This window comes from Triticum aestivum, chromosome 6A (assembly GCF_018294505.1).
Source record: "Triticum aestivum cultivar Chinese Spring chromosome 6A, IWGSC CS RefSeq v2.1, whole genome shotgun sequence".
Taxonomy (NCBI): domain Eukaryota; kingdom Viridiplantae; phylum Streptophyta; class Magnoliopsida; order Poales; family Poaceae; genus Triticum; species Triticum aestivum.
In genome coordinates this window covers 413,219,195-413,244,401 of record NC_057809.1, presented here as the reverse complement: position 1 = coordinate 413,244,401, position 25,207 = coordinate 413,219,195, and positions in this window count along the sequence as shown.

Genomic DNA, 25,207 nt, shown 5'->3' with positions numbered 1-25,207 from the left:
AGTATTTGGCGCCAGGTGCTGGATCAAGGACCCACATCACACCTCAAAGTTTGCACCAAAAGCACATGAGGGTTTTATGCTTGGATATGGAAAGGATTCGCACTCCTACAGAGTCTTCAATCTCTTTCATTACAAAGTGGTTGAAACAGTGGATGTGCGGTTCGATGAGACCAACGGTTCACAAAGAGAGCAACTGCCAAATGTGCTAGATGAAGTTCCATCCAGTGAATCAATCAAGCTAATGGGAACTGGAGAAATTATACCTTCTGAAGCTCATCCTGAAGAAGAACTTATCATCTCAGCACCTGATCAACATGAAGACAATGCTCAGCCTGAAGACATTCCTTCTAACAACGACAATGATCAGCAAGAGCAAAATCTTCGCCCTGTACATCCTCGCGTTGCCAATGAAGTGCAGATTGAAAGAATAATTGATAGCATCAATGCACCCGGTCCACTCACTCGTTCAAGGGCAACTCAGCTAGCAAATTTCTGTGGGCACTTCGCATTCGTCTCAATAACAGAACCCAAGAAAGTTGAAGAAGCCTTCATGGAACCTGAATGGATTCAAGCTATGCAAGAAGAGCTTCAACAGTTTGAGCTGAATAATGTATGGGAACTGGTTAAGCGTCCTGATCCACGGAAGCACAATATAATAGGCACCAAATGGATATACCGCAACAAGCAAGATGAGCATGGTCAAGTTGTCAGAAACAAAGCTCGTCTCGTTGCTCAAGGATATACTCAAGTGGAAGGCATTGACTTCGATGAAACATTTGCTCCTGTGGCTAGACTTGAAGCCATACGCATACTGCTGGCCTATGCAAATCATCATAACATACTTCTATATCAAATGGATGTGAAGAGTGCTTTTCTCAATGGCAAGATTGAAGAAGAAGTGTATGTTGCACAACCGCCTGGCTTTGAAGATCCAAAACATCCTGACATGGTATACAAGCTCAACAAGGCACTGTATGGCCTCAAACAAGCCCCTCGGGCCTGGTATGACACACTCAAATACTTCCTGAAGAGCAAAGGCTTCATACCTGGTTCCCTAGACCCCACTCTCTTCACGAAGACATATGATGGTGAACTGTTTGTGTGCCAAATATATGTGGATGACATTATCTTCGGCTGCACCAATCAGAAGTACAGTGAAGAGTTTGGATATATGATGCAAGAGCAATATCAGATGTCCATGATGGGAGAGCTGAAGTTCTTCCTCGGTCTTCAAATACGACAACAACGCAACGCATCTTCATATCTCAAGAGAAGTATCTCAAAGATTGCCTGAAGAAGTTTGGTATGCAAGACTGCAAAGGCTTCACGACACCAATGCCAGCCAAACATCATCTGGGTCCCGACGACAATGGTAAAGAGTTCGATCAAAAGGTATACCGCTCCATGATTGGTTCTTTACTTTATCTATGTGCATCTAGGCCAGATATTATGCTTAGTGTTTGCATGTGTGCTCGATTTCAAGCGGCACCAAAGGAGTCGCATCACTTAGCTGTGAAGCGAATTCTTCGATATTTGGCTCACACCCCAACTCTAGGATTATGGTATCCAAAGGGCTCAGAGTTTGATCTGGTTGGATTCTCGGATGCTGATTATGCTGGTGACAAAGTTGATCGCAAGTCTACATCAGGCACATGTCACTTTCTGGGACGATCACTTGTATGTTGGTCTTCAAAGAAGCAGAACTGTGTATCTCTCTCCACTGCTGAATCTGAATACATTGCTGCTGGATCTTGCTGCGCTCAGCTTCTGTGGATGAAGCAAACACTCAAGGACTATGGCATTCATCTGAAGCAAGTGCCACTTTACTGCGACAACGAAAGCGCCATCAAGATTGCCAACAACCCAGTTCAGCACTCGAAGACAAAGCACATTGAAATTCGTCATCACTTTCTCAGAGATCATGTTGTGAAGGAAGATATTGATATCATACACGTCAACACTGAAGAGCAATTGGCAGATATCTTCACCAAGCCCTTGGATGAGAAGAGATTTTGCAAGTTACGGTGTGAGCTAAATATCCTGGAATCCTCAAATGTCCTGTGATCAGGCACACATCCTAACCCTTATGCATATTGATGACTTAGATGTGCAACACACGAAGTAAAGTATATCTTCAATCAATGAAGACATACATTCTAAGTGTGAATACATTAATGTGGAATTTGACTTCGGAGCGCCACGATAATTGTGTGCCGTGTCTGGGTCTAATACTTCCTATACGGTGGGTAACGCCACCACCAAATGTTCTGTTTGAAGTGTTTCACTCATGGCGTTACATTGCTATGTCTTCACATTTGGTTTGGCTTCAATCTCAACATATCTTCATGATTATCTTCACTATGTTGATTATATAGATATATATATATATACTAGTGTTCTGTCCTCTACAACATTCACTTATAGCTATGTCTTCTTGTTGAATCTTTTGAACTAAGTGAATGTGATCGGACCCTAACCTCTCTATGCTTTCTATCTCAAATTCTATCTCTCCAAATCATATGCATTCTATTGAAACTGTCGAATGTCTTCTCTGCGTCCCTGTCAGCAGAAGATACAGAGACAACCATTAAGTCCGTTTTCAATGCTCATTCCTCCACATGAAACCCGGAGAAGTAGGAACGACCACCCGACAATCCAGGCGTGCGTGGGACGTGGAACAAACCCCAAAATTCCGCATAATGGCCACGTGTTCCTCAGATGCGAATCGCCAGGGGCACCTATGTAATAACGCAGTGCCGCCCTGTACCTATAAATACACACTTCACAGCGGTCATTATCTCTTCTTCCACTCTCGCACGAACCCTAGCGCCACCGCTAGCCCTCGACGACGCCGGCGACGAAGCGCTTCGCTGCCGCAACCTCTCCGACGCCGTCTTCACGCCGACCGCGGACATCGTCCTCTCCGCCGTCGCCGTAGGTGTCCTCCGTCGCCAAGTTAGGGCACGGAAGATCGAACTGCTCGGCCTCATCTTCCACTCCGTCTAGCAGTTCTTAGTGTGGTAAATAAAACTTCCTTTTTACAGCACCGTTGATCCTATGGCTTTGTCACTTTCTACCACAAGCAGTTTCTATTCACACAAGTTAGATCTCTCTCATACTGCATCTCATAACATGCCTAGTATATTCACTTGTGCTTCACAAAGTAGTTAGATTCCTCACTTGTACTGATCTGTGGATTCGTACAAATCTGGAACCAACTCCTTATCTATGAGTGAATGTCTTCGCACGATGAGGTCAATGTCTTCTAAACTGATTTATCTTCAAAATCTTCTGAGAATGCATATGACCTCTTCCCCTTCCCTCGCACCTTAATGCTGTCACAGGTACATGTCCGTGGGAGAATCCTTTGGTTCTCATAGTCTGCATTCATTTGCAGAATTCTTACAGCATCACATAAATTCTCCCGAAGCCAGTTCCTGTTTGTCCAGCAAGCGAAAACCTTTGAAGCCTTTGAACGTGTTGAAGCCTTTCAGTTTAAAGTTTATGGCTTCAGAGAAATCAGCAAGGAAGGGTGGCAGAAAGCGTCATGGAGAAACATCCAGAGATCTGCCAGATGACCTCTCAGAACTGTACAAGACAGATCCTGAAGAGGATTACAATCAGCGCAAGACCCGAATCCAATGGATTCGAAGATATTGGGCAGAACAATGGTTCAAATACCGATTTGTAACCCAGGAATATGCTGAGAAAAACGCCATCAAGAGACCGTGGGGAGACATCCTATACAAGAATCTTCTACCCAGGTCCAGAGATGAAGCCATTGAACAAGGCTTCTATCCCTGCATGGTCCGTGGGCCACAGCCTGCTGATGCACACACATCGTCACTACTATGGTGTCGTGACAACAATCTGTTCAAGCGCAACTTCCAATTTGCCCAGAACTCAGCGAAGCAAAACAAGAAGACATTAGGACTAGACTTCAACCCTGGTCCCTCAGCTCCAAGGGCTAATGGCACACGAGATGCAGAACCCAATGTCATCGGTCCTTTCTACAACCTTGAAGGCCTCATCACCCATATCTTGGTTCAAGGGACTGCAGTGAATGAGCCTGCAGCTGACGCTGAATCAGATGAAGCGCCTGCAGTGCCGAAGCCAAAGAAGTTGAAGAAGCCTAAAGCTTCCAAACCTGCCCCTTCACCAAAAATCTCACGGGCGAAGCCACTGGCAACTGCACCTCCTGAAGACAGTGTGCAGTCCGAAGATTTATCACGCATCTCCAAGCCCCAGAAGGCCAAGATGCCTCTGCCACACACCGGCCAAGAGCTAACAGCTGCTGCCATTCTGCGCAATGATGCCATTGATCTGTCAAGTGATGAAGATCTTGCAGATGACGCTCTTGAGCAACTCATCAAGAGCAAAGAAGAAGCAGAAATCTTCAATGATCTGCCTCTCTTTGATGTGACAATCATCCACAACTTCATTGACGAGTGGTTTGACACGCCAAACATCAGCTTTGAAGATCTGCAGCTACCCATTGGCCTCAGTGTCGCCTTCCAAGGCGCCATTGCTTCAGAGCTAGCTGTCGCCCAGCGCATTGTTGAACTGAAGCAAAAGATTGACTATGAAAAGGCTCAGTTCAAGAAGCATATGGCCAAGCTCAGCGTGCAAGAAGTGAAGAACTTCAAGATTATGATGCACGAGCTAAAGGAAGCCTTTCTGAAGAAACGTGCAGAAGCTCAGGGTTCGCGTGAGCGCATGAAGGTTCTGGCTGACAGATGTGTGCAAGCCTACAATGAGGCTGTGAAGCGCAAGGCCCTTGGGCGTCCTGGCATCGACCCCAGGATGGCCGCAAAGAAGAAGAAGAAGCATGCTACGGCTGAACCCGACGCACCAAGGCAGGAAGCAGTTCCTATTGTCTTCCCAACTAGAATGACTGGCTCGAAGCCAAAAAGCCGGTCAACCGCTTCAGAGCTCAAGAAGACGAGGACTGCTGAGGCTGAAGCCCGGAAGAGGAAACATCCTGAAGCCTCTCCTACTGCCCCCTCCAAGAAGAAGAGGAAGACCAAGAAAGATCGGGCTGCTCCCACAGAGCCTTTGATAGTTGAACCCATTTCTATGGTCTATCCTGACGCTGAACGCCAACTGACAATCCATGAGCCTGCTTTCACAGAGGCTCATGAAGCTGAAGACTTTCCAGCAGCTGATCCCATCGCTGCTGAAGACATTGGTCAACATGACCATGTAGAAGATGGTGCAGTCCTTCCTCAGCTCGAGAACAGCGAACTCATCAGCATTGGTCGTCCACTGACGCCACAAGAGGAAGAAGACTTTGAGGCCCAGCCAACTCCAACTCCACAGGCGTCGCCTGCGTTGCGCAGGCTTCGCAAAGGTCCAAGGCCTCAAGTCTCTGCTGAAGACAATCCGACTGCATCATCCGCGGAAGAAGAAGTCCCACAAGTTGCCAGTCCCCTGTCCCACCAAGAAGCAGTTCTCAAGGAGAACGTGATTGAAAATATTGCGGCTGCCACCACCACCAATGAAGCTAATGTGGAGCCCTCCCCAACAAAAGCATCAGAAGACAGCGAAGCCACTGATCCAGCCACTTCTGTTCCTGAGTCTGCTGCCGGTCCCTAGTTCGACTATCATGTTGAGCACATGCCTCAGGTACAGAAGCCAATCCCAAGATTGCCAAGGTTCCCAGGTCCTGCATCAGCACCTGGCTCCTTCAATATCAATGGCTTCAGAGCAGACAACACATTCTTCGATAGCTCCAGGAACCCCTACTCAAGGGAAAGGATATCATCTGATCGGTTCTGGAGCTATCCGCAGCGAAGCTATTACTCATGCATTCTTTACAAACAAGGTCGCATCTTCCCACACAAGCACCTTGACATTGAAGCTATAGCTGGTCTGCCCTGTCTGGAAGAAGCTTTGGATTGCTTCAAGGAAGTTGGACTGCTGCCGTTCGTTACTGACCAAGAGCATTGGAATGAAGAGTTGCTGCTCCAATTCTATGCCACACTTCACATCCGCGGGTATAGCAGAGATCCGAAGACTTGGGTCCTGGAGTGGATGACTGGAAACGTTCATCACGAAGCCAAAGCCTTTGACATCATTGAGCTCACTGGTTTGCCCACTCCTGGCGATCTCTACGAGCATGGCTGTCAGCTGCATAGTGAAGCTATTGAGAGCATCTTTCAGAAGCCTGAACCTGATATGAGTCAGATGCTCAGCATGATGAAGCCATTGCCCCAAGATGCTGCTTATCCCACGGAGTTCTTCGTTGAAGACCTTGAGTATCTGCCAAGAACCATTTATCACATCATCAGGCGAACTCTCTGGCCCATCAAAGGGCACTCTCCACATGCCAAGCTTGAGGGTGCAATGAAGACTTTGGTCTTCTATATTCTTCATGGAAAATGCTTCAATGCACAGGACTTCTTCATTCGCCAACTTGCTGCATCAGGCTCTGATCTGTTTGGCTTGAAGTTCTATGCCCCATGGGTAATGCGGCTAATCAAACTTCACTCCGCTATCTCATATCAGCCATCTGCTCGCAATCATCGGATTTTTCTGCCTGATGTGGATATCTCTATTGAAGCCATCTATCCTGAGCCTGCCAAGGAACCTCTAAGTCTTCAGAATGCAGAGCATCAGAGTTTCTCTCAGAACATTGAAGGAGTTGAAGCAGTCACTCGTGTGTATCCTTTGGCTGGCACTACACGTGCACCACATCCTGCTTCCACTGAAGCCACTGATAGTACAACTGCTCCACGACCCAAGAAGCGCACTCGTGTTCTCAACGACCGAGAGCTTCTTGTGGCTCTTCATCAGAAACAGGATAGGCATCATGACTGGCTGAAGCGTCAGATGCAAAGCCTCTTGGTGGATGTTAATCGCATTCGCAATCTTGCCACCAAGAATGCTTTTGTTGCCCATGAAACCTCTCGCCGCACATGGAAAGGGCTAACGATGATGTGTTCTGAAGATGATCTTCAAGAGGATGGCTTCACTGAGCGATTCAAGTTTGACTCCACACCTCCTCGAAGGGCTGTGCTGCGACGAACTCCATCCCTTGAAGACTCTGAGTTCTCTTCCTCTGCTGCAACTGTGACTGCCAGAGTTATCGAGGATGAAGACGATGCTACTTCACCGCCACCTCCTTCAGCATGCTTCGACTCTGCTCCAAGCTCTTCAGCACCGCCAAACACCACCAACGACCCTGCTGCTTCACCTACTCCTCATGGGAACGAGTAGATGCTCTATGTCTTCAAACCTTTTTGGTCCTTACTGACAAAAGGGGGAGAAGCATATGAGGTTGATAGTCTTCAAGCGGGTCCATATGGGCGGGTGCTTTATATTTTGCTTCGTGCTTACAACTCTCGTTTTGCTACATTTGGTTCTTTGAGTTGTAACACTTAAACTCGATGGTCGTCTGCTACTTATCTGCCACCTTGTTTTGCGATGATAAATTCCGCATGTGCGACGATAAATTCCGCACTTAGATCATTCTGCAGACGTCCATTTTCCATTATGCATGTCATTATCTTCATATACTTTCACATGCATAGTGGATTGTCATCATAAGTTGAAGTGGATCTCCATAAGTACATCCTGCCATGTGCATTTGCATTCCAAAAGCAAATTACTTATATGCACATCTTCAGGGGGAGCCCTTGCAACTTATGAAGACAATTCCTTATCCTTTACAATTTCACAGATTATATTCCCCGTTGAAAACTTCAACTAGTTTGTCATCAATCACCAAAAAGGGGGAGATTGTAAGTGCATCTAGTGCCACCCCTAGTTGGTTTTGGAGTATTGACGACAAAACTAGTTGAGGGACTAATGTGTTTGTGAGAATTGCAGGATAACACAGGTAGAAGTCCCTCATTGATTCAGTTTTCCTACCAGAGATGACCCCTAAAAATGTATGAAGACATTGAAGTCAAAGGTGGTATATGAAGATATTCACATTGAAGACTATGACAAGAGAAGACACCACATGAAGCCTATGGAGCTCGAAGACTTAGATCTTTCGTAGTTCTCTTTCTTTTGTGTTGACTCATAGGAACCACCGTACTGTTAAGTGGGGTCCAAGAGAACCAGTCAGAATGATTGAAGTGATGCCTAACTAAAACCTATGTCTTTGAGTGAAGACTATGAGACCGAATCTTGTCCAGAGTCGGACAAGTCAGCTTTGCTTGCAGCCCAAGCAAAGTTGCCGTGTGAGTTTGAAATCTGACCGTTGGAACACGTGTTAGTTCCTTAGTGACCCAGGGTCATTTCGGACAAATCAGGTCGGGTTGCCAAGTGGCTATAAATAGCCCACCCCCTACAACCATAAACGGTTGGCTGCTCAGATTAAGAGTACGGCTTTTGTCGTTTGAGAGCAACCCACCTCAAAGCCTTTGAGAGAGAATTCCTTGCGAGGATAAAGCCCTAACCACCCAGAGCCAAAGAGAATCAGGCATCACTTAAGTCTTCTTGTCTGTGTGATCTGAAGACTTATTACACTTGAGGACTGTGCATCCTCCAGCCGGTTAGGCGTCGCGTTCTGAGCATCCAAGAGACATTGTGGATTGCCGGTGAACAAAGTCTGTGAAGGTTTGGGAGTCTACCTTGAAGACTTACCAGAGTGATTGGGCGAGGTCTATGTGACCTTAGCTCAAGGGGAATACGGTGAGGACTGGGTGTCCTGAGCTACGTGTTCAGGACTGGGTGTCCGGGACTGTGTGTCCTAAGGTTTAAATACCTAGCCGCCCTAACCAGACGTACATTTGTCATAGCAACTAGAACTGGTCCAACAAATCATTGCCTTCAACGAGTCACTGGTTTCATCTTCCCTTCCCTTTACTTACTGTTACTCCTTGTGAAGTCATTGTATGTTTGCACTATCTTTTGTCTTCACTGAGTGGCTGCGTGTTCTGTCTGGCTTCATAATATCTTCCTACCTGATCCTTACTACATTGCTGCTATTAAGTCATTGTGCTTTCACTCTATTGAATACTTGACTATGGATTGCGTAGTGTAGTCTACCTTCCGCTGCAGGGTAATAGGTTTATTTCTATCGTTTGTCTTCATAACTTCCACGTATTGAAGACTTTCATAAAAATTGCCTATTCACCCCCCTCTAGTCGATATAACGCACTTTCAAATACCTACCATCGTTGTGCTGCATCATCCCTTCCTCTTTGGGGAAATACCGACGTAGCTTCAAGCCGCTATCAAAAGGATTTTTTGGCGCCATTGCCAGGGAGAATCATCTACGTATACCAAGTTCCTAATCACGAATCTAATCTCCTAGCAATTTACATTATTTGCCATTTGCCTCTCATTTTCCTCTCCCCCACTTCACAAAAAAATTGCCATTTTATTTGCCCTCTTTTTCAGTCATCGTTTTCTTGCCGGATCTGTTTTTGTGTGCAATCTTGTTTGTCGTTATTATCATTATGGATAGTTCTTCCTCTATTGTGTGTACTCCCAAGAACGAGGTTCTCAACTTTAAACAAAGGGGATGAGAAAATTTATAAGATGCTTGGTATAGAATTTGCAATGCTCATAATAGATCTATCCGTAAGCAATCTACCGTTATTCTTCTTCGTTGCTTTTATGTGGGCATCACCACTTGGTATAGATCCATCCTTGATACGATTATTGGTGGAAATTTCTTGATGTGTCCCTCTCTTGATGCTTTCAATGCTATGGGAAATTTAGTGGGTTCACCACCTCTTATGGTTAATGAAACAACTTTGACTCTTGAACATGTTATGAAAAGATTAGATGCTATTGAAAAGAAAATTATTACTGGAGAATATATTGAAAACTTGGATAAAAAGATGCATAATTTTGCTACTAAGATTGGGTCAAAAGTGGGAGAAGTTTTAAAGTTGTTAAAGGAAAATGGAACCGTAATTCATGAAAGAATTGAAGAAAGTCCGTCTTGGATTGATAAACTAGAAGAAATCTTTAGTAATTAGAGCACGGCTTTTGCTTCCGCTAAAACTATTGAAAAAACTCCCGTAAATATTGGAAAGACTACTCAAGTTACTAAGAAAAAGGGTGCAACTTCTAGTAATAGTAAAGAGGATCTTAAGATGATTAGCATCCACCCAGATTTAGCTGAAGTTATAAGAGATCCCTTTGGCAAGAATGAATTCTTTAAAATTGTCCATACGAGTATTGTCATTGAAAATATTTATGCTAAATCTTTGAAGGATTCTAAGTGTTTGATTGAAGAGTTGAACAAGGATGACAAAACTTAGATCCTTGCTTTATGCCTAGCTAAGGGCGTAAAACTATAGCGCTCGTTGGGAGGCAACCCAATGAATATATTTTTTTGCTGTTTGCTTTATGTTCTTGAGTGTTAGCACAATTATGATATTGTTATGATTGTGTTTTTTGTGTTTTAATTAGTGTTTGTGCCAAGTAAAGCCTTTAGGATCTTCTTGGGTGATAGTTGTTTGATCTTGCTAAAAAATAGAAACTTTTGTGCTCGCAAAAATAATTTTAATTTTTAAGCAGAGGGCGATAAAATACCAATTCCTTCTGAAGTAGATTAATATACAAATTTCCCAGGTCGTCCTAATTTCTCAGAGTTTTTGGAGTTACAGAAGTATTCAAAATATCCATATTGCTACAGACTGTTCTGTTTTTGACAGATTCTGTTTTCTTTGCATTGTGTGCTTGTTTTGATGATTCTATGGTTTTCTTTGATGAGTTTTTGCCATGGAAAAGTTGGAATATAGTAGATAAAATGCAAGAGCAAAATATGAATTGGTTTACTACAACACTTATAGTAGTGATTTGTTTTCTTATACTAACGGATCTCACGAAGGCTTTTGTTGAGTTTTGTGTGATTGAAGTTTTCAAGTTTTGAGTTATCTTATGAAGGATGAAGGAATAAGGAGTAAGAAGAGCCTAAGCTTGGGGATGCCCCGGCATCCCAAGCTATTGTCCAAAGAGAGCAAGCAACTAAGCTTGGGGATGCCCTGAGTGGCATCCCCTCTTTCTTCTAACGATCATCGATATTTTACTCGGAGCTATATTTTTATTCGTCACATACTATGTGTTTTGCTGGGAGCGTATTGTATAATATGAGTCTTTGCTTGTTTTATTTTGTGTTTTTAGTCTTGATCCCTTGTTGGACACACCTATTTGAGAGAGCCAAAATTATTCCATGACTTGTTAGAATTCCTCACTATGCTTCACTTAAATTTGTTATGAGCTATGGATTTGCTCTAGTGCTTCATTTATATATTTTTGAGCACGGTGCGCTGTAGTATTTTTGAAGAAATGCTCTTTTGCTTCACTTAGATTTATTTGACAGTTAGTAAAATTTTCAAGATATTCTCTCTTGCTTCACTTAAATTAATTTGAGAGAAAGAAATATTATGATCATGATCTTCACTTATATTTGTTTGAGCTTATCAAAAGCAACACATGAAAATTAGTCCCAAAGTGATAGATATCCAAGAAGGATAATAAAAACTTTCATGAAGATCATTGGACAAAATAAAATTGATTCTTAGTATTTGTTTTGGGATATGATGATGTGATATGTGAGTCATGTTGATGAGTAATTATGCTTTAGTAAGAACATTGGTGTTAAGGTTTGTGATCCCATATGCAAGCACGAAAGTCAATAGTTATGCAATGAAATTATATCCTACTTGTGGTGCATTATGTTGTGTTAATTATGCTTAATGCTCGCTTATGAGATTATTCGTTTCTTGGTTGGTCGGTTCTCAATCTTTTGCTAGCCTTCATTTTGCACTAAGTATGATCACTACTTGTGCATCCAAATTCCTTTAAACCAGTTTTTCCACATGAGTCCACTATACCTACCTATATGCGGTATTCTTTTGCCGTTCTAAGCAAATTTGTATGTGCCATCTCTAATATTCAAAATAAACTTCTCTTTTGTGTGCTCGTACCACTCGCGAGGCGGTGAGGGGTGGCTAATATTTTCCATGCTAGATGTGTTATTCTCACGACGAGTGTTTATTCACTTGTCATTGCACGAGAGTAAGGCAAAGATTTTAGGGATTCCTAGTCCCGAAATGAAAAATGAATTTACTTTATGTTTTCAAATAATAAATTCCTTGGAAAGTGTTGGTATGGAAGGCACCCGTGGATACGGTTAGCCATGGAAAGTGAAAGTATGGTGGAAAAAGGAATAAAATTTAATTTCTGTTTGGTAACCGCCTATGATATATCTAGCATGGAAAGTGTTGGGAACTCCAAAAGGTTTTCATCTCTCAATTTTCGCTTTGAGCTCTGGCACCTCTACAAATCCCTACTTCCCTCTGCGAAGGGCCTTTCTCTTTACTTTATGCAATTTTTATTTTTGAATTTGAGTCTCCATCTTCTCTTATAAAAGCACCAACTAGGAGGCACTATGATCGTACTTGAGCATTGGGTGTAGTTAACATGCGAGTGTGTTTCATGAATGGATCAATGATTGAGCATGATGGGCTAGGGATAACTTATTTTAGCGTTGATATTTTGAAAGACATGGTTGCTTATTGATATGCTTGAGTATTTAAGTTATCATGTCAAAACTAGACTATTGCTTTGAACAATGTAAAAGTCCAAATGTCCATGCTATAAAGAAAAGAATATGATATGACATGTTAGGCAGCATTCCACATCAAAAATTCTATTTTTATCATTTACCTACTCGAGGACAAGCATGAATTAAGCTTGGGGATGCTGATACATCTCCAACGTATCTATAATTTTTGATGGTTCCATGTTGTTATATTATCAATCTTGGATGTTTTATAATCATTTTATATCATTTTTTGGTACTTACCTATTGACATAGTGCCAAGTGCCAGTTGTTGTCTTTTGCATGTTTTTTACATCGCAGATAATCAATATCAAACTCCGTCCAAACGCAGTGAAACTTTTTGTGGATCTTTTTTGGACCAGAAGACAACCAATGGGCCGAAGAAGCACCCGGGGGCTGCTCTGAGGGGAGCACAACCCACCAGGGCGCGCCTGGTGGCCCAGGCGTGCCCTGGTGGGTTGTGCCCACCTCGGGTGCGCCCGGGACCGCCTCTTTACTCTATAAATACCCCAATATTCCAGAAACCCTAGGGGATTCTACGAAAATCAATTCCAGCCACTACAAAGTCCAGAACCACTAGATCCAATCTAGACACCATCACGGAGGGGTTCACCACTTCCATTGGTGCCTCTCCGATGATGCGTGAGTAGTTCTTTGTAGACCTTCGGATCCGTAGTTAGTAGCTAGATGGCTTCCTCTCTCTCATTTGATTCTCAATACAATGGTCTCTTGTAGATCCATATGATGTAACTCTTTTGCATGTGTTTGTTGGGATCCGATGAACTTTGAGTTTATGATCAGATCTATCTCTTTTTATCCATGAAAGTTATTTGAGTTTCTTTGATCTCTTATATGCATGATTGCTTATAGCCTCATATTTCTTCTCTGATATTTGTTTTTTTTGGCCAACTTGATCTATTTATCTTGCAATGGGAAGAGGTGCTTTGTAGTGGGTTCAATCTTACGGTGCTTGATCCGGGTGACAGAAGGGGAACCGACATGTATGTATTGTTGCTACTAAGGACAAAACGATGGGGTCTATTTCTACATAAATAGATCTTGTCTACATCATGTCATCGTTCTTATTGCACTATTCCGTTTCACCATGAACTTAATACACTAGATGCATGCTGGATAGCGGTCGATGATGTGTGGAGTAATAGAAGTAGATGCAGGCAGGAGTCGGTCTAGTAATCTTGGATGTGATGCCTATGTAATGATGATTGCCTGGATATCGTCATGAGTATTTGAATTTCTATGAATTTCCCAATAGTAATTTGTTTACCCGCTGTTTGCTATTTTTCTCGAGAGAAGCCACTAGTGAAACCTACGGCCCCGGGTCTCTTTCTCATATTATTTGCCATTGCGATCTATTCTCCTTTGCTTTTATTTTCAGATCTATTAAACCAAAAATACAAAAATGCCTTTCTGCAACTTATTCTTATTTATTTTATTTGGCATTCGATCTATCAATCTACTACAATTTATTCATGTCTGTTTACCAATTTCTAGTGTCGTTACCCGAAAGGGATTGACAACCCCTTTAATACGTCATGTTGTGAGTATTTGTTATTTGTGTGCAGGTGCCGTTTATGTGTTGGTGATTGGTCCTCCTACTGGATCGATAACCTTGGTTTCATCACTGGAGGAAATACCTACCGTTGTTGTGCTGCATCATCCCTTCCTATTTGGGGAAATATCGATGTAGCTTCAAGCCACTATCAAACTTCTTCTAGCTCCGACCAATCAAGCACCGAACATATGACACCTCCGAGTTCTGCACACGTTTATCGCTATGACGTCCCTCGCCTTCTTGATCCAGCAAGGTGTCAAGGAAGTATATGAGTTCCGTCAGCACAAACGACGTGGTGACGGTGATGATGAAGTGATTCTCGCAGAGCATCGCCTAAGCACCGCAAAACTATGGAGGGGGCGCCACACACGGCTAAAAATTGTTGTTGTGTTTTCTAGGCACCCCCTCCCCATGCATATATAGGTGGGAGGGGGAGGGGAGCAGCCTTGGGGCGCCCCAAGTAGTAGGAATCCTACTTGGGGTCCTCTCCCAATTAGGCCTCCACCCTTCCTTATTTCCAGAGGGGGGGAAGGGAAGAGGGGAGGGAGGAAAGAAAGGGGGGCCGAACCCCCTCTTCCATATCCAATTCGGCCTCCTTCCTTGGGGGGGGGCACCCCTTGTGGGCTGGTGTGATCCCCTCCTATGGCCCATATCTTTCCCGTGGGGGTTCCGGTACTCTGATAAATACCCGATACTATCTGGAACACTTCTGTTGTCCGAATACTATCATCCTATATATCAATCTTTACCTCTCGACCATTTCGAGACTCCTCATCATGTCCATGATCTCATCCGGGACTATGAACTGAAGGAAATATGGCCTAGAGGAAATAATAAAGTTGTTATTTATATTTCCTTATATCATGATAAATGTTTATTATTCATGCTAGAATTGTATTAACCGGAAACTTGATACATGTGTGAATACATAGACAAAACATAGTGTCCCTAGTATGCATGTACTTGACTAGCTCGTTAATCAAAGATGGTTAAGTTTCCTGACCATAGACATGTGTTGTCATTTGATGAACGGGATCACATCATTAGGATAATGATGTGATGGACAAGACCCATCCATTTGCTTAGCATAATGATCATTAATTTTTATTTCTATTGTTTTCTTCATGACTTATACATATTCCTTTGGCTATGAGATTATGCAACTCCCGAATACCAGAGGAACACCTTGTGTGCTATCAAACGTCACAACATAACTGGGTGATTATAAAGATACTCTACAGGTGTCTCTGAAGGTGTTTGTTGGGTTGACATAGATCGAGATTAGGATTTGTCACTCCGAGTTTCGAGAGGTATCTCTAGACCCTCTCGGTAATGCACATCACGATAAGCCTTGCAAGAAATGTGACTAATGAGTTAGTTGCGGTATGATGCATTACGGAACGAGTAAAGAGACTTCCCGGTAACGAGATTGAACTAGGTATGAGGATACCGATGATCGAATCTCGGGCAAGTAACATACCGATGACAAAGGGAATAACGTATGTTGTCATTGCGGTTTGACCGATAAAGATCTTCGTAGAAAATGTAGGAACCAATATGAGCATCCAGGTTCCGCTGTTGGTTATTGACCGGAGATATGTCTCGGTCATGTCTACATAGTTCTCGAACCCGTAGGGTCCGCACGCTTAACGTTCAATGACGATTTGTATTATGAGTTATGTGTTTTGGTGACCAAAGATTATTCGGAGTCCCGGATGAGATCACGGACATGACGAGGAGTCTCCAAATGGTCGAGAGGTAAAGATTGATATATTGGACAATGGTATTCGGACCCGGAATGGTTTCAGAATGGTTCGGGTATTTTTGGGAGTACCGGGAGGTTACCGGAACGGGAAGTAATGGGCCTACCTGGGCCTTAGTGGAGAGAGAGGGGAGCCCGCAAGGGGTGGCGCCCCCCCCCCCAAGGGAGTCCGAATTGGACAAGGGGGAGGGTGCGCGGCCCCCTTCCCTTCTCTCCCTCTCCCTCTCCTTCTCCTACCATTTTCCCCCTTCGGAAGAAAGGGAAGGGGGCGACTAGGATTGGGAGTCCTAGTCGGTCCCCCCCTATGGCGCGCCCCCTGGCCGGCCTTCTTCCTCTCCTCCTTTATATACGTGGGCAGGGCACCCCTTGGAGAGACATCGGTTATTCTCTTAGCTGTGTGTGGTGCCCCCTTCCATAGTTTACTCCTCCGGTCATAACGTCGTAGTGCTCAGGCGAAGCCCTGCGCGGATCACATCACCATCACCGTCACCACGTCGTCGTGCTGACGAAACTCTCCCTCGACCCTCTACTGGATCAAGAGTTCAAGGGACGTCATTGAGCTGAACGTGTGCTAAACTCGAAGGTACGTACGTTCGGTACTAGATCGGTTGGAATGCGAAGACGTTCAACTACATCAACCGCGTTATACTAACGATTCCACTTTCGGTCTACGAGGGTACGTGGACACACTCTCCCCCTCTCATTTCTATGCATATCCTAGATAGATCTTGCGTGATCATAGGAATTTTTTTGAAACTACATGCTACGTTACCCAACAGTGGCATCCGAGCCAGGTCTATGCGTAGATGATATGCATGAGTAGAACACAAAGAGTTGTGGGCGATCATAGTCATACTGCTTACCACCAATGTCTTATTTTGATTCGGCGGTATTGTTGGATGAAGCGGCGCGGAGCAACCTTACATGACCACGTTCATGAGACCGGTTCCACCGAGAGACATGCAACTTGTTTTGCATAAAGGTGGTTGGCAGGTGCCTGTTTCTCCAACTTTAGTTGAATCAAATTTACTATGACCGGTCCTTGTTGAAGGTTAAAACAACACACTTGACTAAAAATCGTTGTGGTTTTGATGCGTAGGTAAGAACGGTTCTTGCTAGAAGCCCATAGCAGCCATGTAAAATCTGCAACAACAAAGTAGAGGACGTCTAACTTGTTTTTGCAGGGCAAGTTGTGATTTGATATGATCAAGACGTGATGTGATATAAGTTATTGTATGAGATGATCATGTTTTGTAAAAGTTATCAGCAACTGGAAGGAGCCTTATGGTTGTCACTTTATTGTATGAAATGCAATCACCATGTTATTGCTTTACTTTATCACTATGTGGTAGCGATAGTTGTAGAAGCAATAGTTGGCGAGACGACAATGACGCTACGATGGAGATCACGGTGTCAAGCCGGTGACGATGGATATCATGACGGTGCTTTGGAGATAGAGATCAATGGCACAAGATGATGATGGCCATACCATGTCACATATTTTGATCACATGTGATGTTTATCTTTTATGCATCTTATTTTGCTTAGTACGGCGGTACCATTATAATATGACCCCTCACTAAAGTTCAAGGTATAAGTGTTCTCCCAGAGTACGCATCGTTGCTACAGTATGTCATGCCGAGACACCACGTGATGATCAGGTGTGATAAGCTCTACGTTCACATACAACGGGTGTAAGATAGTTTTGCACGTGCAGAATACTCAGGTTAAACTTGACGAGCCTAGCACATACAGATATGCCCTCGGGACACTGAGACCGAAAGGGCGAACGTGAATCGTATAGTAGATATGATCAACATAGATATGTTCACCATTGAAAACTACTCCATCTCACGTGATGATCGAACATGGTTTAGTTGATATGGATCACGTGATCATTTAGATGACTAGAGGGATGTATATCTAAGTGGGAGTTCTTAAGTAATATGATTTATTGAAATTAAATTTATCATGAACTTAGTCCTGATAGTTTTTGCATATCGATGTTGTAGATCCATGGCCCGTCCTACCGTTCCCTTGAATTTTAATGCGTTCCTAGAGAAAGCTAAGTTGAAAGGTGATGGTAGCAACTACACAGACTGGGTCCGTAACTTGAGGATTATCCTCATTGCTGCATAGAAGAATTACGTCCTGGAAGCATCGGTGGGTGCAAGGCCTACTGCAGGAGCAACTCCGGATGTTATGAACGTCTGGCAAGCTAAATCTGATGACTACTTGATAGTTCAGTGTGCCATGCTTTACGACTTATAATCGGGACTTCAAAGACGTTTTGAACGTCATGGAGCATATGAGATGTTCCAAGAGTTGAAGTTAATATTTCAAGCAAATGCCCGAGTTGAGAGATATGAAGTCTCCAACAAGTTCTATAGCTGCAAGATGGAGGAGAATAGTTCTGTCAGTGAACACATACTTAGAATGTTTGTGTTCCATAACCACTTGGCTCAGCTGGGAGTTAATCTTTTGGATGATTGTTTCATTGACAGAGTTCTTCGATCACTACTACCAAGCTATAAAGGCTTCATGATGAACTATAATATGCAAGGGGTGGAAAAGACAATTCCCGAGCTCTTCGCAATGCTTAAGGATGTGGAGGTAGAAATCTAGAAGGAGCATCAAGTGTTGATGGTTAACAAGACCACTAGTTTAAATAAAAGGGGCAAAGGGAAGAAGGGGAACTTCAAGAAGAATAGCAAGCAAGTTGCTACTCCCAGGAAGAAGCCCAAGTCTGGACCTAAGACTGAAACTAAGTGCTTCTACTGCAAAGGGACTGGTCACTAGAAGCAGAACTGCCCCAAGTATTTGGTGGATAAGAAGGATGGCAAAGTGAAAGGTATATTTGATATACATGTTATTGATGTGTACCTTACTAATGCTCGTAGTAGCGCCTGGGTATTTGATACTGGTTCTGTTGCTCATATTTGCAACTTGAAACAGGGGCTATGGATCAAATGAAGATTGGCTAAGGACGAGGTGGCGATGTGCGTCGGAAATGGTTCCAAGGTCGATGTGATCGCCGTCGACACGCTACCTCTACATCTACCTTCGGGGTTAGTTTTAGACCTGAATAATTGTTATTTGGTGCCAACATTGAGCATGAACATTATATCTAGATCTTGTTTGATGCGAGACGGTTATTCATTTAAATCAGAGAATAATGGTTGTTCTATTTATATGAGTAATATCTTTTACGGTCATGCACCCTTGATGAGTGGTCTATTTTTTGTTGAACTCGATCGTAGTGATACACATATTCATTATATTGAAGCCAAAAGATGCGAAGTTAATAATGATAGTGCAACTTATTTGTGGCATTGCCGTTTAGGTCATATTGGTGTAAAGCGCATGAAGAAACTCCGTGCTGATGAACTTTTGGAATCACTTGATTATGAATCACTTGATGCTTGCGAACCATGCCTCATGGGAAAGATGAACAAAACTCTGTTCTCCGGAACTATGGAGCGAGCGACTGACTTACTGGAAATAATACATACTGATGTATGCGGTCCGATGAGTGTTGAGGCTCGCGGAGGGTATCGTTATTTTCTGACCTTCACAGATGATTTGAGCAGATATGGGTATATCTACTTAATGAAACATAAGTTTGAAACATTTGAAAAGTTCAAACAATTTCAGAGTGAAGTGGAAAATCATCGTAACAAGAAAACAAAGTTTCTATGATCTGATCGCGGAGGCGAATATTCGAGTTACGAGTTTGGTATTAATTTTAAACAATATGGAATAGTTTCGCTACTCACGCCACCTGGAACACCACAACGTAATGGTGTGTCCGGATGTCGTAATCGTACTTTATTAGATATGGTGCGATCTATGATGTCTCTTACCGATTTACCACTATCATTTTGGGGTTATGCTTTAGAGACGGCTGCATTCACGTTAAATAGGGCACCATCTAAATCCGTTGAGACGACACCATACGAACTGTGGTTTGGCAAGAAACCTAAACTGTCGTTTCTTAAAGTTTGGGATTGCGATGCTTATGTGAAAAAACTTCAGGCTGATAAGCTCGAACCCAAATCGGAGAAATGCGTCTTCATAGGATACCGAAAGGAAACTGTTGGGTACACCTTCTATCACAGATCCGAAGGCAAGATATTCGTTGCTAAGAATGGATCCTTTCTAGAGAAGGAGTTTCTCTCGAAAGAAGTGAGTGGGAGGAAAGTAGAACTTGATGAGGTAGTTGTACCTTCTCTCGAATTAGAAAGTAGTTCATCACAGAAATTAGGTCCAGTGATGCCTACACCAATTAGTGAAGAAGTTAATGATGATGATCATGAAACTTCAGATCAAGTTACTACCGAACCTCGTAGGTCAACCAGAATATGTTCCGCACCAGAGTGGTACGGTAATCCTGTTCTGGAAGCCATGTTACTAGACCATGATGAACCTACGAACTACGAGGAAGCGATGATGGGCCCATATTCCGCGAAATCGCTTGAGGCCATGAAATCGGAGATGGGATCCATGTATGAGAACAAAGTATGGACTTTGGTTGACTTGCCCGATGATTGGCAAGCCATAGAGAATAAATAAATCTTCAAGAAGAAGACTGACGCTGATGGTAATGTCACTTCTACAAAGCTCGACTTGTTGCAAAAGGTTCTCGACAAGTTCAAGGAGTTGACTACGATGAGACTTTCTCACCCGTAGCGATGCTTAAGTCTATCCGAATCATGTTAGCAATTGCCGCATTTTATGATTATGAAATTTGGCAAATGGATGTCAAAACTGCATTCCTTAATGGATTTCTTAAAGAAGAGTTGTATATGATGCAACCAGAAGGTTTTGTCTATCCTAAAGGTGCTAACAAAGTGTGCAAGCTCCAGCTTTCCATTTATGGACTGGTGCAAGCCTCTCGGTGTTGGAATATATGCTTTGATAGTGTGATCAAAGCATATGGTTTTATATAGACTTTTGGAAAAGCCTGTATTTACAAGAAAGTGAGTGGGAGCTCTGTAGCATTTCTAATATTATATGTGGATGACATATTGTTGATTGGAAATGATATAGAATTTCTGGATAGCATAAAAGGATACTTGAATACGAATTTTTCAATGAAAGACCTCGGTGAAGCTGCGTATATATTGGGCATCAAGTTCTATAGAGATAGATCAAGACGCTTAATTGGACTTTCACAAAGCACATACCTTGATAAGGTTTTGAAGAAGTTCAAAATGGATCAGTCAAAGAAAGGGTTCTTTCCTGTGTTACAAGGTGTGAAGTTGAATTAGACTCAATGCCCAACCACTGCAGAAGATAGAGAGAAAATGAAAGCCATTCCCTATGCCTCAGCCATAGGTTCTATCATGTATGTAATGTTGTGTACCAGGCCTAATGTGTGCCTTGTTATAAGTTTAGCAGGGAGGTACCAAAGTAATCCAAGAGTGGATCACTGGACAGCGGTCAAGAACATCCTGAAATACCTTAAAAGAACTAAGGATATGTTTCTCGTTTATGGAGGTGACAAAGAGCTTGTTGTAAATGGTTACGTCGATGCTAATTTTGACACTGATCCGGATGACTCTAAGTCACAAACCGGATATGTATTTATATTGAATGGTGGAGCTGTCAGTTGGTGCAGTTCCAACCAGAGCGTTGTGGCGGGATCTACGTGTGAAGTCGAGTACATAGCTGCTTCGGAAGCAGCAAATGAAGGAGTCTAGATGAAGGAGTTCATATCCGATCTAGGTGTAATACCTAGTGCATCGGGTCCAATGAAAATCTTTTGTGACAATACTGTAGCAATTGCCTTAGCGAAGGAATCCAGATTTCACAAGAGTGCCAAACACATCAAGAGGCGCTTCAACTCCATCCGCGATCAAGTCAAGGAGGGAGACATAGAAATTTGCAAAATACATATGGATCCGAATGTTGCAGACCCGTTTACTAAGCCGCTTCCACGAGCTAAACATGATCAACACCAAGATTCCATGGGTGTTAGAATCATTACAATGTAATCTAGATTATTGACTCTAGTGCAGGTGGGAGACCGAAGGAAATATGCCCTAGAGGCAATAATAAAGTTGTTATTTATATTCCCTTATATCACGATAAATGTTTATTATTCATGCTAGAATTGTATTAACCAGAAACTTGATACATGTGTGAATACATAGACAAAACATAGTGTCCCTAGTATGCCTCTACTTGACTAGCTCGTTAATCAAAGATGGTTAAGTTTCCTGACCAGAGACATGTGTTTTCATTTGATGAACGAGATCAGATCATTAGGAGAATGATGTGATGGACAAGACCCATCCGTTAGCTTATCATAATGATCGTTAAGTTGTATTGATATTGCGTTTTTCATTACTTATACATATTCCTCTGACTACGAGATTATGCAACCCCCGAATACCGAAGGAACACCCTGTGTGCTATCAAATGTCACAACGTAACTGGGTGATTATGAAGATGCTCTATAGGTGTCTCTGAAGGTGTTTGTTGGGTTGGCATAGATTGATATTAGGATTTGTCACTCCTAGTATCGGAGAGGTATCTCTGGGACCTCTCGGTAATGCACATCATGATAAGCCTTGCAAGCAATGTGACTAATGAGTTAGTTGTGGGATGATGCATTACGGAACGAGTAAAGAGACTTGCCAGTAACGAGATTGAACTAGGTATGAGGATGCCGACAATCGAATCTCGGGCAAGTAACATAGTGATGACAATGGGAATAACGTTTGTTGTCGTTGTGGTTTTACCGATAAAGATCTTCGTAGAAAATGTAGGAACCAATATGAGCATCCAGGTTCCGCTGTTGGTTGTTGACCGGAGATTTGTCTCGGTCATGTCTACATAGTTCTCGAACCTCTAGGGTCCGCACGCTTAACGTTCGATGATGATTTGTATTATGAGTTATGTATTTTGGTGACCGAAGATTGTTCAAAGTCCTGGATGAGATCACGGACATGACGAGAAGTCTCTAAATGGTCTATAGGTAAATATTGATATATTGGACGATGGTATTCGGACATTGGAATGGTTTCGGAATGGTTCAGATATTTTTCGGAGTACCGGGAGGTTACCGGAACTCACCGGGGGAAGTAATGGGCCTACATTGGCCTTAGTGGAGAGAGAGAGGGGAGCCCGCAAGGTGTGGTGCCCCCCAAGGGAGTCCGAATTAGACAAGGGGGAGGGGCACGACCCCCTTTCCCTCTCCTTCTCCTTCCACCCCCCCCCCCCGAAAGAAAGGAAAGAGGGGGGGGGGGGGCGACTAGGATTGGGAGTCCTAGTCGGTTCCCCCCCCCTATGGCGTGCCCCCTGGCCGGCCTCATCCCTCTCCTCCTTTATATACATGGGTAGGGCACCCCTTGGAGAGACATTAGTTATTCTCTTAGCCGTGTGCGGTGCCCCCCTCCATAGTTTACTCCTCCGGTCATAGCGTAGTAGTGCTTAGGCGAAGCCCGGCACGAATCACATCACCATCACCGTCACCATGCCATCATGCTGACAAAACTCTCCCTCGACCCTCTACTGGATCAAGAGTTCCAGGGACGTCATCGACTTGAACGTGTGCTGAACTCGGAGGTGTCGTACGTTCGGTACTAGATCGGTTGGGTCGCGAACACGTTCGACTACATCAACCACGTTATACTAACGCTTCCGCTTTCGGTCCATGAGGGTACGTGGACACACTCTCCCCCTCTCGTTGCTATGCATCTCCTAGATAGATCTTGCGTGATCATAGGGAATTTTTTGAAATTACATGCTACGTTACCCAAAACGAATAACATTCAGTCACCAAATCACATAACTCATATAATATTAAATCATCATCGAACGCTAAGCATGTGGACCCTACGGGTTCGAGAACTATGTAGACATGACCGAGACACCTCTCCGGTCAATAACCAGTAGAGGAACCCGGATGCTCATATTGGCTCCTACATATTCTACGAAGATCTTTATCGGTCGAATCGTTAAGACAACATACGTTATTCCCTTTGTCATTGGTATGTTACTTGCCTGAGATTCGATCGTCGGTATCTACATACATAGTTCAATCTCATTATCGGCAAGTCTCTTTACTCGTTTTGTAATACATCATCCCGCAACTAACTCATTAGTCACTTTGCTTGCAAGGCTTCTTATGATGTGCATTACTGAGGGGGCCCAGATCGAGATACCTCTCCGATACTTGGAGTGACAAATCCTAATCTCGATCTATGCCAACCCAACAAACACCTTCGGAGATACCTATAGAGCATATTTATAATCACCTAGTTATGTTGTGACGTTTGATAGCACAGAAGCTATTCCTCCGGTATCCGGGAGTTGCATAATCTCATAGTCGAAGGAATATGTATTTTACATGAAGAAAGCAATAGCAATAAAACTAAACGATCAATATTCTAAGCTAACGGATGGGTCATGTCCATCACACCATTCTCCTAATGATGTGATCCCGTTATAAAATGACAACTCATGTCCATGGTTAGGAAACCTTAACCGTCTTTGATTAACGAGCTAGTCTAGTAGAGGCTCACTAGGGACACAGTGTTTGTCTATGTATTCACACATGTATTAAGGTTTCCGATCAATACAATTCTAGCATGAATAATAAACATTTACCATGAATAAGGAAATATAAAATAACAACTTTATTATTGCCTCTACGGCATATTTCCTTCAGTCTCCCACTTGCACTAGATTCAATAATCTAGATTCCATTGTAATGATTCTAACACCCATGGAGTCTTGGTGCTGATCATATTTTGCTCGTGAAAGAGGCTTAGTCAATGGGTCTGGAACATTCAGATCTATATGTATTTTGCAAATCTTTGTGTCTCCCTCCTTGACTTTATCACGGATGGAGTTGAAGCGTCTCTTGATGTGTTTGGTTCTTTTGTGAAATATGGATTCCTTCGCTAAGGCAATTCCTCCAGTATTGCCACAAAAGATTTTCATTGGACCCGATGCACTAGGTATTACACCTAGATCGAATATGAACTCCTTCATCCAGACTCCTTCATTTGCTGCTTCAGAAGCAGCTATGTACTCCGCTTCACACGTAGATCCCGCCACGACGCTCTGCTTGGAACTGCACCAACTGACAGCTCCACCATTCAAAATAAATACGTATTCGGTTTGTGACTTAGAGTCATCCGGATCAGTGTCAAAGCTAGCATCGATGTAACCATTTATGACGAGCTCTTTGTCACCTCCATAAACGAGAAACATATCCTTAGTCCTTTTCAGGTACTTCAATATGTTCTTGACCGTTGTCCAGTGATCCACTCTTGAATTACTTTGGTACCTCCCTTCCAGACTTATAGCAAGGCACACATCAGGT